Source organism: Petaurus breviceps, unplaced genomic scaffold, assembly GCF_028583685.1.
Source record: "Petaurus breviceps papuanus isolate PSGF00001 unplaced genomic scaffold, PetGlider_PUasm1.0 139, whole genome shotgun sequence".
NCBI classification, from domain to species: Eukaryota; Metazoa; Chordata; class Mammalia; order Diprotodontia; family Petauridae; genus Petaurus; species Petaurus breviceps.
The window spans coordinates 2,828,921-2,843,777 of record NW_027185697.1 but is presented as its reverse complement, the minus strand read 5'-3'; positions in this window follow the sequence as shown (position 1 = coordinate 2,843,777).

The following is a 14,857-nucleotide window of genomic DNA, read 5'->3' as shown; positions in this document are numbered from 1 at the left end:
GGTTGTTATAAGAACAAATTAAAATAATATTTATAAAGTCCTTTGCAAATGTTAATGTGCTATATAAATGTTTGCTGTTGTTGTTGCTGTTGTTTTTATTACTAGATAAAAATTTGGAAGTCCTCAGTATTCCATTCCTATCTCCAACCAATTGTAAATAATATTCTTTAACAGTTCGTTAGATATAGAAATCCTGTTAAACTCCTTTACTAGCACAGATGCAAGGTTGCCATGAATTCATTTATTTGAAGAAGTATTTGCTACCAAATGAAGAAGCTGAGATATTCAGGGGAAACCAACTAGATTTTTCATCAATTTAAAATTCCTTGAAATAACAGAGCAATCATTTCAATATAATAGGGCCAAATTCAGCCAGTAACCAGCTATTTAATGTTGAACAAATGACTACCCACTCTGAGTATTTGTTTTCTCATCTCCCAAATGAGGGACTTCAACTAGATAACTTCTTAATTCCATTTCCAAATGTATTATTTCTATTTATCTTTGATTTTTTTTCTATTTATTTAGTATTTAGCAGGTGGGGCCAAGTTGGTGGAGTAAAATCAGGAAATTGTTTGAGCTCCCACTTCAACCACCTATAAGAAAAATGACTTTAAACAGATTTTAGAGCTACAGAACCCATAAAGTGACAGAGGAAAACAAATCTTCCACTGAAGGCAGCCTGGCAGGCCAACAGGAAGGGTATATTGCACTGTGCTGGGAGTTGAGCACAGAACCATGTGAGCCAAACAAGAACTGGACTAGCAGCACAGACACACCAGAGTAGACTTCAGGAGAGTGAATCACCAATAGCTGTGGGTGGTTTCTAGACTTCTAAACCCATAAAAACCAAAGAGAAAGTAAAAGGTCAGTAGAGAAATCTGTTGGAACTGAGAGAGAAGATTGTGGTCTGGCCCTTGCCTCTGGGGCGACAGAGGTGGAGGCAATGTGGTTGCTGCAGCTGCTGACTCATGGCTGACTCCAGAGCTCTTGGCCTGCAGCAGCTAGGGGAACCAAGATACTATTCAGAGGGTAATCACTCTTGCTTTGACCTGCTTTGATGTGGGTCACATTCTTAGGCAGTGAACCTGGGGTGAAAAAGGCTGGCTTGCAAGAGCTTTTGGTGAATGTAGAGGGGGTTTCCTCCTCATAGCTCTGACAACAACTGTGAAAATCCCAAGTTTGGGACACAGCTCTCTCCACTCTGGGAACAGCATTCCACTATGGTAATGGGCTCAAAAGTCAAGTAATTGGCTGGCAAAATGAGCACACAGAGGAAGCACAATCAGAACATAGAATCTTTTGTGGGGGACAAAAAGGATTACAAATGGAATCAGAAAAAGATAACAAAGAGTAAACTCCTGCATCAAAGAGCCTCCAAGAAAAATATGAACTGCTTGGAGGCCATAGAGGACCTCAAGAAGGATTTTGAAAATCAAGTAAGAGAAACGAAGCAGACATTGGAAGAGAAAAGAGAATGATGCAAGAAAATCATGAATAGGAAGTCAAAAGCCTGCTACAAGAGCCCCCAAAATACTGGAGAAAGTAATACCAAAACAAGAGAGGACAGACTAACTCAAATGGCAAAAGAGGCCCAAAAAGCCAATGAGGAGAAGAATGCCTTAAAAAATTGAATTGTCCAGATAGAAAAGGAATTCCAAAAACTCACTGCAAAGATTAATTGTTTCTAAATTTGATTTGATGCTGAATCAGAAGAGTAGAGCCAGGAGGAATTTGTACACAATTACAGACACAACGTATGTGTGATGACCAACTTTGATAAACTGGATTCTTCTCAGCAATCCAGAGTCATAAGTCAACCCCAAAAGACTCATGATGGAAAGAGATGTTTGCATTCAGGGAAAGAACTGAGATTGAACCCAGATTGAAGCAAACTACCTGCCCTTTTTTGTTTTCTCATTTGGTTTTGTTTCCTCTTTCTCATTCTTCATTCCATCTGTTACAATCCTTCTTTATAACCTGACTAATGCCTAATGTGAAAGTATGTGCAGATATTATACTTGATTGTATGCTGCCATGGCGGGGGGGGGGGGAGGGAAGGACAGAAAATTTGAAGCTCAAGGAATTGTGGTAATGAATCTTGTAAACTAAAATTAAATAAATTAATAAAGACAAAAAAATAAATTAGATTTGAGCTTCTGGAAGCTAATTACTTCATGAGAAATCAAGATACGATAAAACAGATCCAAAATAATGGGAAAAAAAAAGAATGCAATGTAAAATATGTCATTGGAATAACCACTGACCTGGAAAATAGATCCAGGAGAGATAATTTAAAAATTAGTGTACTAACTGAAAGCCATAATAAAAAAGATCCTAGAAATCATCCTTCAAGAAATTTTTAAGAAAAATTGCCGTCATATTCTAGAACCAGAAGGCAAAATAGAAATTGAAAGAATTCACTGATCACCTCTTGAAAATGATCATAAAAAGAAACCTCCTAGGAATATTATTGCCTAATGCCAGAGTCCACAGATCAAGGAGAAAATATTACAAGCTACCAGGAAGAAGCAATTTGAGTATTGTGAAAAGCCAATCAGGATAACACAAGATCTAGCAACTTCTATACTGAGGGATCAAAGTGCTTGGAATATGATATTCTGGAGTTCAAAGGAGGTAGGATTAAAACCAAAAATCACCTACCCAGCAAAATTGAGTATAATACTTCAGGGAAAATGTGGACATTCAATGAAATATAGGTCTTCTAAGTATTCTTGATAAAAAAAAAAAACAAAACTGAACATAAAATTTGACTGTCAAGTACAAGAAACAAGAGAAGCATGAGAAGGTAAACAGGAAAAAGAAATCATAAGGATCTCATTAAAGTTGAACTATTTATATTCCTACTTGGAAAAGCAATAATTATAGCTTATGAGACTTTTCTTTGTATGAGGATAGTGGAAGGGAATATATATGTGTATGTATACATAGAAATATATGTATGTATATGAGGGTGTGTGCGTGTGTATATACGCATATACATATACATATACATATATATATATATACACATGAGTGTGTGTATATGTGTGTACATGTATGGATAGAGGGCCCAGGATGAGTTAAATATGAAGAGATGACATCTAAAAATAAAATTAAGAGATGAGAGAGGAATATACTGGGAGAAGGAGAAAGAGAAAGATAGAATAGGGTAAATTATCTCATGCAAAAGAGGCATAAGAAAACTGTTACAGCAGAGGGGAAGAGCAGGAAGGTGAAAGGGAATGGGTCAAACTTACTCTCATTGAATTTGGCTTAAGGAGGGAATAACGTACACACTCAATTTGGTATCTTAACCTACAGGAAAGAATGGGAGAAGACAATAAGAGGGGGAATGATAGACAGGTGGAAATAAATGATTGCTGAAAATTAAAACTAAATAAATTTTAAAAATACATTTAGTATTTAATTTTTCCTCAGTTTCATGAAAACAGAATTTTTTGAATGTGTTAACTTTTGTTGTTATCATCTACAAATTTCAAAGGAAATTATGTCCACTAATATTTTGCAGCATCTGGCTGATATTCCTGAGAACACCTTTCCCCAGCCTTTCTATAATTCCTAATCTAAAAATCACAGAATAAATAATACACCTTATGAATAGTCTTTTCACAAATGAGAGTGACATCCTGAAGTTTTAGCTGGTAATAAGGTACAATTCAATAGTAAATAAAAGTAAAATATTATATTTGCATTCAAAAAATCAACTGCACAGGTATAGAATGGAGAAGGCATGGCCAGAGAGTAGTTCTGAAAAAAAAATAAATCTGTAGATATCAGTGGACAATAAGCTCAGTATGAGTAAGAATTGTTATGCTGCCCCCCACAAAATAATATCAATTTAGTCTATATACAGAGCTGATGTGAAACTTGAATTGAATTACTTGAGGTTTAGCTTCTAGAAGTAAAGAGATGATAGTCCCTTTATTCTTTGCCCTCATAGGCCACATTGGGCATATTTATTTGAGTGTTGCTTTCAAAGGTGGGAAGCAAAGATACTGAATGTCCTTCAGACCATGATATAGAAAGAAAATTTATTGATGCAAGTCATGATTTTTAACCATAGAAAAAAGGAATGAAGTAGACATGGGAGATGTCTTCAATGGTTTGAAATGCTCTGTATATAGACTAAATTGATATTATTTTGTCCTAGAGGAATAAGTAGAAATAATAGTATAAGACATACCACACAGTCTTGCTTTCCTCTAAAAAGTGTAATCAATTTCTTGAAGGTAAATAGATTCAATTCCTTTGCATTCATTCCACTTTTTATAGAAAAGTCTACAAATTTGCCCAGAGGTTCTTTTCATATTTTGAGGACCTTCCTAGATGATGTTGTTTACATCCTCTCTGGATGTGTCCATTATTCTACAAAATATCCATATATTAGCTACAATTTTGTTCACTGATGTATTCAGCCCCATTGTTTTCCTGGGAAAGCTTAGAGAACATAATAGCATTTAGAAGAAACACTTCCTTGACATTCTTGAGAGTCTAAGTTGCTTAAGGGACGAGCAAATAAAAAGAAAAAAAAATAATGTTTTATACTGAACTCAAGTCTTCCCATACAGTTTAATTAAATCTTGTAACTTGAATTTAGTTCATAATCATTAGGTTGAACTATTAATTTTCTCAGAAATTTGGCCTAATTTTCATATGGCAGTGGTCAACTTCTGGGAAGTGAGGATAGCATTAGTGATGCAATATCTTCTGCTGAACAATTCTGAGTTATAATTTTTATAGTAAAGACTTCAACTGTAGAATCATAATTAAATTTAATCTAAGTCTAAACACATCTCAGGAGGATATGATATTCCAGGCTGCTTGCTATGCACTGGACTTAGACACAAAATTGAAATGCTTTGCCTTGAAGGAGCTTACTTTCTAAGAAAAAAAAACATATTACTTGCACAGACACAGAATATATGTACACACCTCTTTGAGTCTCATGGTACTGTAATGGTTATGGGATTTGAGGATCTTCCATGCCCCTTGAACTTACTGCAATGACTCTAGCTTGGCTCTGGCTTCCTCTTGCCCCACTCCTTCCTGCTATGTCAGTAAGTTCAAGGGGCATGGAAGATCTTCAAATCCCATAACCATTACAGTGGCAGAGGCAGCAAGGGTGTGAACTCTTTTTTGTGAGCCAGCCAGAATTTCTGCTAAGAACTCCTGTTGAGGACTGTCAGGTACAGGAACTGCAGGCGGTCAGAGCTGCTGGGAGTGAGCTACATGGACATTGAGCAATTGCTGTGAATGAGGAGAGGAGGACCTTTGCCTGAGGTAGCCTGTTCTGTTTTGAAGGTTTCAGAATGTGGGTGTTTACTGCATTAACTACGTGTGCCAACCCTCTAGGTACTGTGATGGCTTTGACTTTCTGCTTTTGGGACTCAGTTTTCTGGTATTTCAATAAATGTTCTAGCTTGGTTTCCCTTGTAGAGAGCCTGTTATATTTTGGGATTAATAACTACATCAGCATATTTATAGTTACTGTAGGCATTGTGAATATTGCATTATTGATACAGGTAGCTATCTATAGGGCAGGAGGAAGGGAAAAAAGAAAATCACATCATAATTCCTTGTATATTTGAAAGAAATAGCAAGTTGTGCATAGTTGATTTGCAGTTTGAAGTGCAATATAGTTTTTAGTTTTACTATTATAGAAATGCTTGTTTTGTTCCACCAATTAAAAATATTTTTAAATGTGGAAATTCACAATCATTGAACATATAGTGGTTTACTTAATGTATTTCATTTAAGCCTCATCAATAACTGTCCAGTGAGGTAGGCACTACAAGTATTATTACCCCCACTTAAAGGCAACTAGGTGGCACAGGTTATTGATTTCTAGTCCTGTAGTCAAGATGACCTAAATCCAGCCTCAGACACATTTTTGCTACACAACCCTTGGCAAGGCACAACCTCTGATGACTCCGTTTCCCCACATACAAAATGGGAATAATAATAATAATAATATCTTTCTCCCAGTGTTGTTGTAAAGATAAAATGAAGTGATATTTGTAAAGTATTTTTTTCAAAACTTAAACTCTGTATGTATGTTTTCTATTTTTCAAAGTTTAGGAAACCAAAGTTCAGAATTTAAACATCCTTCCAATAGTAACATAAGTTAATAAGTGGTAAAAGCAGGATTTTAATCTAGGACTGTTAGACTCCAGGTCTAGTGCTCTATCTACTGTGCCTTATAAGCCCCCAAAAATATGTGGAGTCCCTACCTCCCTCGGGGAGATGCAAATGAGAAATATTTCTTAAGACTTTCACAAACATTCATGTTCTACCTAAATGGCAGCCCTTATTATAATAAAAAGGACACAAATCCTAGGAGAGAGAGAATGAAGTGGAGTTTTGTAATAGTAAGGGAATTTGAAGATCTTCCCTGCACCTTAACCGACTTAGGAAATTTGAAGATCGTCACTGCCCCTTAATGGCCTTCAGTTGGAGAACAACAAGAGATATATGTTTAGGGGAGGCTTTTTTTTTCAGGAAGGCCCAAACCTTTTGTTATTTTGTAATTAGGTAGGGTGTCATGAAGTTTGTGATATCCCCTGACCCCGGACAGGGTATATATGTACCCTAAGGTGAGGTTATGCCTTGGAATTCATTTATGGGAAGAGTGGTGTGATTTGAAAAGATGAGATTCTGGTTAGCCAATGAAAACCCTGGCTTTGGAAATGCAGATGTTGGTGCTTCTCTCTCTGCAAGCTAAGTATGTAGATATGTAATAGTCAGACAGCTAGAAGCCCTGTCGGTTGAATTGTGTTATTTTCTCTGTCTATATCTTTTGCCTGCTTTTAATTTCTCTTTGTATTCTCGGAAGTTCAGAGTGACGATTTTTTTTCCCCCTTGAACTAAGTGAATGATATCTATATTTGATTAAAGTAAGATTGTTAACCCTTTTTGAGTTGCTTTCCTTCAGAAAAACAGATCAATGAACCTGTGATGTCAGCCATCCTGTGTATGCTAGGGTGCTTACTGTTATAGGTCTTCTCTGAAATTCCATGGGTTTGCTCACATGCAGCTGTATAAGTGAATTCTACTATTGTTATTGTCATTATGCCATTTCTAGAGTTGATGTTTTCTTTTGAGAAGGGAGATGCTAATTCCTCTGTCTCTGTCTATTCCCCAAGCTTAGTCTATCCCTACACACTATATGCTTAACTGAAGTTTGCTGATTTAAAATGAATATAGATCTAAAGAAAAACCTAAAAGATAAGTGATAAATAAATGAGTGAAATTCCAAATCCATTGAGGCAGCTACATGCCAGGTCTGAAGTTAGGAAGATCTGAGTTCAAAGCCAACCTGAGACACTTACTAGCTTTAGGACCCTGGGCAACTGGTTTGACTTCTTTTTACCTCAGTTTCCTTCTCTGTAAAATAGAAATCATAATATTACCTACCTCCCAGGGTTGTTGTGAGGATCAGCTGAGACAATATTTGTAAAATACTTACACCTGGCACATAGTAAGTGCTATGTATATATTAGTTGTTATTCATCAGGCCATGAGACCATTTGTCTTACTCTCCTGGTTAAAGAAAAAGGAAACCATGCTCTTATTGTGAGAGTACAGGAAAACAAATTCCCACATAAGCCATGACCAGAAATATACATCACCCTGCATTTTAATTTCATCACTCTACAGCATGAGGTAATTATTATTTTAATTCTTCAGTCTTCAGGACTCAGGGTTTATCATTATACTACTCAAGTCTTTCAAAGGTTTTGTTTCACTTTGTTTCTCATAACATATTATCTTTATATAAAGTGTTCTTCTAATCCACATTTCTATCTGTATCAGTTCATAGCAGATTTCTAAGTTTTCATCTGAGACTGCCCATTTCATACTTTCTTGTGCAATAATATTTAAATTCTCCTTCAAATTCTATTTTCTCAGGTATCACCTAATAAGATAGCCTATTACTTTCCAATTTTGGGGTTCCACAAAAAAGCAGGATTTTTTTCAGTCATGGCCAACTTTATGTAACCCCCTTTTAGGAGTTCATTTGATAAAGATACTGGAAAGGTTTGCCATTTCCTTCTCCAGTACGGTATACAGATGAATAAACTAAGGTATACATTGTTAAGTGACTAACCCAGGGTCACGGAACTAGTAAGTATCTGAGGCCAGATTTGAACTCAGCATGATGAGACTTTCTGAATCCAGGCCCAGGACTCTATCCTTTGTGCCAGCTAACTGCATGGGTACCATATAAATGCATGAGGTACAAATAAATGTAATATAATTTATGCACATGTGTATGTCCGTGTAAATATATACTTATATTCATATGTGTATGTATTTCTATTGCTTTGAACTTTTTGGAGTGTAATATCATCTGAAAAGTGGTGAATATCATAGTTGAGAAATTTGGAGTCTATAGTTCCAAATTACTTTCTAGATGACTAGGCTAATACCCAGTTCCACCAAGAGAACAGTATTATGCCTATTTTCCTTCAGTCACTCCAAAATTTGTCATTCTCCTCCCCTCTTTTTTCAACTTTGACAGCTGGATGGATAAAATCTCAGTTGATTTAACTTACATATATTTAATGATTATGGATTTTGAGTTTTTTTATGTACTTATTCATAGTGTAAATTTTCTTCTTTGAAAATTGTCTAAATTGACCAAATGGAAAATGAAGTACCAAAGCTCACTGAAGAAAATAATTCCTTCAAAATTATATCGGAGCAAATGGAAGCTAAAGCCTTTATGAGAAATCAAGATATAAAACACTTTGAAAAGAAGGAAAAATAGAAGACAATGGAAAATATCTCACTGGAAAAACCACTGACCTGGAAAATAGAACCAGAAGAGATAACTTAAAAGATATTGAAGCACCTGAAAGCCATGATAAAAAAAAAGAATCTAGACATCATCTTTCAAGAAATTTTCAAGGAAAACTACCCTGGTATTCTAGAATCAGAGGGGAAAATAGAAAGTGAAAGAATTCAGCAATTATCTCTTGAAAAAAGATCCCCTAAAGAAAACTCTTAGGAATATTATAGCCAAATTTCAGAGTTCCCAGGTCAAGTTAAAAAGATTACAAGCAGTCAGGAAGAAACAATTTGAGTATTGTGGAAATGCAATCAGAGTAACCCAAGGTCTATCAGCTTCTACATTAATGGATTGAAGGACTTGGAATATGATATTCCAGAGGTCAAAGTATCTAGAATCAAAACCAAGAATCCCCTACCTAGCAAAACTGAGTATAACACTTCAGGGGAAAATATGATCATTCAATGAAATAAAGGGCTTTCAAGCATTCTTTTTTTTTTTGCTTCTTTGGAGGGCAATTGGGGTTAAGTAACTTGCCCATGGTTAGTATTTTTAGTATTAACTTGGCTAGTATTTTTGTGTGGGTATTAAGTGTCTGAGGCCAGAAATGAACTCGGGTCCTTCTTACTCTGGGGCTGGCGCTTTACTCATTGGGCCACCTAGCAGCCCCTCTTTCAAGCATTCTTGATGAAAAGACTAGAACTGAACAGAAAATTTGACTTTCAAATACAAAAATCGAGAGAAACATGAAAAAGTATAGAGAAAAGAGAAATCATAACAAACTTATTAAAGTTGATCTTTTTATATTCCTACGTGGAAAGATGACATTTGTAACTCATGAGACTCTCTTCAGTATTAGGACAGTTAAAAGGAATATATGTGTGTGTATGCATATATATATATATATATATATAGGTGTGTGTGTATGAATGTGTGTATATATGTGTATATGTATACACAGAGGGTACAAGGTGAGGTGAATATGAAAGGATGATACCTAAAAAAAAATTTAAGAGGTGAAACAGGAATATTTTGGGAGAAGGAGAAAGGGAGAGATAGAATAGGATAAATTATGTTATATAAAAAACCAAGAGAAAATTGTTACAATGGAGAGGAAAAGCAGGGATATGAAATGTTATGAATCAACTTTGCTCTCATTGCATTTGGGTTAAGGAGGGAATAACATACACACTCAGTTGGGCGTCTTACCCTACAGGAAAATAGGGGTGAAGAGTATAAGGGGAGGATGATAGAAGGGAGAGCAGATTGGGGGAGAGGATAGTCAGAAGCAAACACTTTTGAAAAGGTACAGGTTCAAAGGAGAAACCAGAATAAATGAGGTACAGGATAGGATTGAGGGAAACAAAGTCTTTCAAAATATGACTACTATGAAAATGTTTTGCATAGCGACATATATATAACCTACATTGAATTGCTTGACTTCCCAGTGAGGTTGAGTGACTAGGGAAGAAGGGAGAGAATTCAGAAAGAAAAAATTTTAAAAATAAATGTTAAAAAAAATTGCTTCTACATGCAACTGTGAAATAAGATATACAGGCAAGGGGGTATAGAAATCCATCTTAATCTACAAAAAGTATGAGGAGAAAAAACAAATTGGGGGTGGAGCCAAGTGGCAGAGTAGAAGCATGACCTTCCTGTGGCTCCGGCTTCCGCTTCCCCAATCCATTTAAATAGGGGACTCTAAACAAACTTTGGAGTTGCAGAACCCACAAAATGACACAGAGAAGCTAACTTCCCACTGAGCACAGCCCGGCAGGTCAGCAGGAATCCAGCACAGCGCTCTGGGAGCCGAGCCCAGGACCACACCAAGGCTTTAGCCCCAGAGTGGGCCTGACCAGCCACCAGCCAGAGGGACTCCAGATCAGCAGCAGCTGTGGCTCTTTCCAGATTTATCAGCATGTAGATGTGAAGGACAAAGTGAGAGGTCAGTGCAGTCTGGACTTTGGGAGCAGTAAGTGGGAGTGCATGACTTTTATCCCTGGGGTGAGAAGCTGCTGAGACACTGGCACAGCCAGCCAGTACCAAGTGGCAGCTTCAGCTCCTGGCCTACAGAGTGTTGGGGGACCAAGCACCAGTCTGAGCTGTAAATGCTCTTGCTTTAACCTGCATGGATATGGATTGCAGTCTAGGGAGGAGGTCCTGGGGTGTGTGTCCAGCTTGCCAGAGCCTGTGGAGACCTCAGAGAGGGCACCCATCTAATACCTCTGGCAGCTGAAAAAACCCCAGCGTTTGGGATGAAACCTACCCTTTCTGGTGGCAGAGGCCTACTGTGACAAAAAGCCCCAAAGTCAACTAATTGAGTGGCAAAATGAGCAGGCAAAGGAAACAAAACAGACAGAAGATTCCAACATTACACTCCTATTTTGGGGACAAAAAGGAGCAAAGCATGGAACAGGGGGAAAACAATGAAGTCAGAACTCCTGCACCAAAAGCTTGAAAGGAAAATACGAGCTGGTTACAGGCCATAGAGGTCCTTAAGAAGCAGATAAGAGAAGAGGAGGAAAAATTGGGAAGAGAAATGAGAACAATGCAAGAAAATTATGAAATGAGAGTCAACAGCCTGACTGAGGGAAATAATACCTTAAAAAATAGACTGATTCAAATGACAAAGGAGGCTCAAAAAAGCAATGAAGAGAAGAATGCCTTAAAAAGCCAAATCTGCCAGATGCAAAAAGAATCTCAAAAGCTCAATGAGGAGAATCATTGCTTCAGAATTAGATTGGAGCAAATGGAAGCTAATGGCTTTATCAGAAATTAAGATGCTGTTAAACAGATCCAAACAAATGAAAGAATAAAAGGCAATGTGAAATATCTCATGGGAAAAACCACTGACCTAGAAAATAGATCCAGGAGAGATAATTTAAAAATTATTGGACTACCTGAAAGCCATGACCAAAGTAAGAACCTAGAAATCATCCTCCAGGAAGTTCTCAAAGAAAACTGCCCTGATGTTTTAGTGTCAGAGGGCAAAACAGAGGTTGAAAGAATCCACTGATCACCTCCTGAAAAAGATCAACAAAAGAAAATTCTAGGAATATAATAGCCAGGTTCCTCAATTCCCAGATTAAGGAGAGAATATTACAAGCAGCCAGGAAGAAACAATTTGAATATTGTGGAAACACTATCAGGATAACCCAGGATCTGGCAGCTTCTACACTGAGGGATCAAAGGGCTTGGAATATGATACTCTGGAGGTCAAAGGAGCTGGGATTAAAACCAAGAGTCACCTACCCAGCAAAACTGAGTATCATGTTTCAGGGGAAAATATGGTCATTCAGTGGAATAGAGGTCTTTCAGTGGAATAGAGGACTTTCAAGCATTCTTGCTGAAAAAAACCAGAGTTGAATAGAAAATTTGACATTGAGATACAAGAAGCAAGAGAAGCATGAGAAGGTAAACAGGGAAAAGAAATCATAAGGAACTTATCAAAGTTGAACTATTAACATTCCTACATGGACAAACAATAATTGTGACTTATGAAACTTTTCTCAGTTTTTGAAGGGATTATATATATATATATATATATGTGTGTGTGTGTGTGTGTGTGTGTATATGTGTGTGTGTATTTATATATATATGTATATATATGAGGGCATATGGGCATATGAATACATATGTGAATGTTTGTGTATATGTTTACAGGTATACATAGAGGGCACAGGTCCAATTTAACAGGAAGGGATGATACTCAAAAGGTGAAATTAAGAAGTGAGAGAGTAGTATAATGAGAGGAGATGGGGAAAGACAGCATGGGGTAAATTATCTCATACAGAAGAGGCAAGGGGAAATGCTTACAATGGAGGGGAAGAATGGAAAGCAAAAGGGAATAGGTCAACCTTATTCCCATTGAATCTGGCTTGAGGAAGGAGGGAAATACACACTAAATAGGGTATCTCACCCTCCAGGAGAATAGGTGGGGGAAGGGAATGAGAAGGGGAATAATGGAAGAGAGGGCAGGCTGGGAGGGTGGGCGGAGGGAAGTTGGAAGCACCCACTTTTGAAAAGGGACAGGATCAGGGTGGGAGGTGAGATGGGAGGGAGGGAAGTGTAGTCAGTCTTTTACAATATATCTCCTATATTTTTGTTTTACATTAGCCACACTTGTACAACCTATACTGAACTGCTTATCTTCCCAGTAAGGGTGGGTGACAAGGGAGGAAGGGAATGAATCTGGAATTCACAATTTTAAAATCAAATATTCAAATATATGTATACATATATATGTGTATATATATATACAAATATATGTATTTTTTCTTTATAAAATTTTTCTTTGGCATTTTCATGGTGTAATAATAAATTCATTTGTGTATTAATGTAGGATAGTTGTTGTTGTTAATTTGTTGTTGTTAGCATTTTTCTAATTTATCTCAATGTACATATGATAAATCATTTCTTTAATTAAACTTTTCTTTACTTCTGCAATGCTATAGTTGGATTCACATAGTTCCTGAATGCATCTTGTTAGATGGATTCTCAAAATATATATACATATATATATAAACTTATAACATTTGAACAATTCAGCTTCTCTGCTGATTGATCTGTCCTATAGGATGTAGGAGATTAAAAGACCCCTGCTTTGAATTTAAAATAGGGATTACATGAAGTTTACCTTCTTCATGCAATTAAAGTTTCTTCATATAACAACTCTTGACAACAAAGATATAGGGGCAATACAGTTAGAATACAGGTTAGCCATTGGATAATCCATTAAGGAGTGCAAGTACAGAAACACAGAGAATTAAGGTTTTATATAAGAAAGGAGTGTTGGAAATGTCAAGTTATTTCAGAAACACATAATTTATCCTAAAAATTTAAAACATTGTATAAGGAATTGTTTTTTTTTTTCTATAAATAAGAATAAATTTCAATAAATATTGACTGACTGACTGATGAACTTAGACACAGGATATAGGCTTAGATCTACACTAGAAATGGGAAGTTTGGCTATTATCATTGTATTGTATAACTTATGAACTGTATTTTCTTGGAGATATATTTAAATATTTTCATGGGTATTCATTTAATTTTACTTCATTATGCTTTTCATTTCTAATTTTTTAAAATAATGTTGATAATAACAATATTGCGCAAAAGTTGACCCTGACTACTTCTTTTTATTGTAATGTAGACATATTTCCCACCCTTTGCATAGAAATAAATATTATAGTGGGCATGTACACACATGCATGTATACATATGTATACATATATGCAGTATATATAAATACAATGAAACATTTTAATTTAATATTTTTTGTAATTATCATTTTACAGTAAAATTTGAGATCCCATACTGATAGATTTCTTCCTTCATCTTTCCTCCTCCTCTTTTTCTTTCTTCTTCTCCTTCACTTCCTCCTCTTCCTTATGTAATAGTGACCTTTCACGGTAAGATAAAAAAAGGAATTGCTTTTTATTGTTTATTTTCCTTTGTTAATAGTCCTAATGTTTTGCAAAATAAGTGGCAAATAGTAAGAATTTAATAAATGTTTATTGACTGACTAACTGATGACCTTAGACACAAGATATAGACTTATCAGTAACATGAATAAAGAAAAAGTGATTATTTAATACTATAGATGTTTTATTTTTTCAGCAACAATGAATTAATATATAGGTCAGTCAAGTGCAGTCAATACATATTTATGAAGCTCTTGCCCTGTACCAGACAATGGACTAAGCTTTGGAGATCCAAGGAAAAGTGTCAAAATATACCATGCCCTAGAGCAACTTACAGTGCAAGAGATAATATACAAACAACTGTGTATAAACAAGCTTTTGGTGGGAAAAACATGAAATAAACAAAAGAGAAAATACACTAGAATCAATAAGGATTGGGAAAGACTTTCTGAAGAAGGTGGGATTTGATGTGGACCCTAAAAAAGGCCAAGGGAGTGAAGAGATGAAGATGAAGAGAAAGATGATTCCATGCTTGAGGAACAGCTGGTGAAAATGCCTAGAGCCAAGAGCTTGTGTGTATTATATGAACAAAGCAACTATCAAAGTATACCAGGAA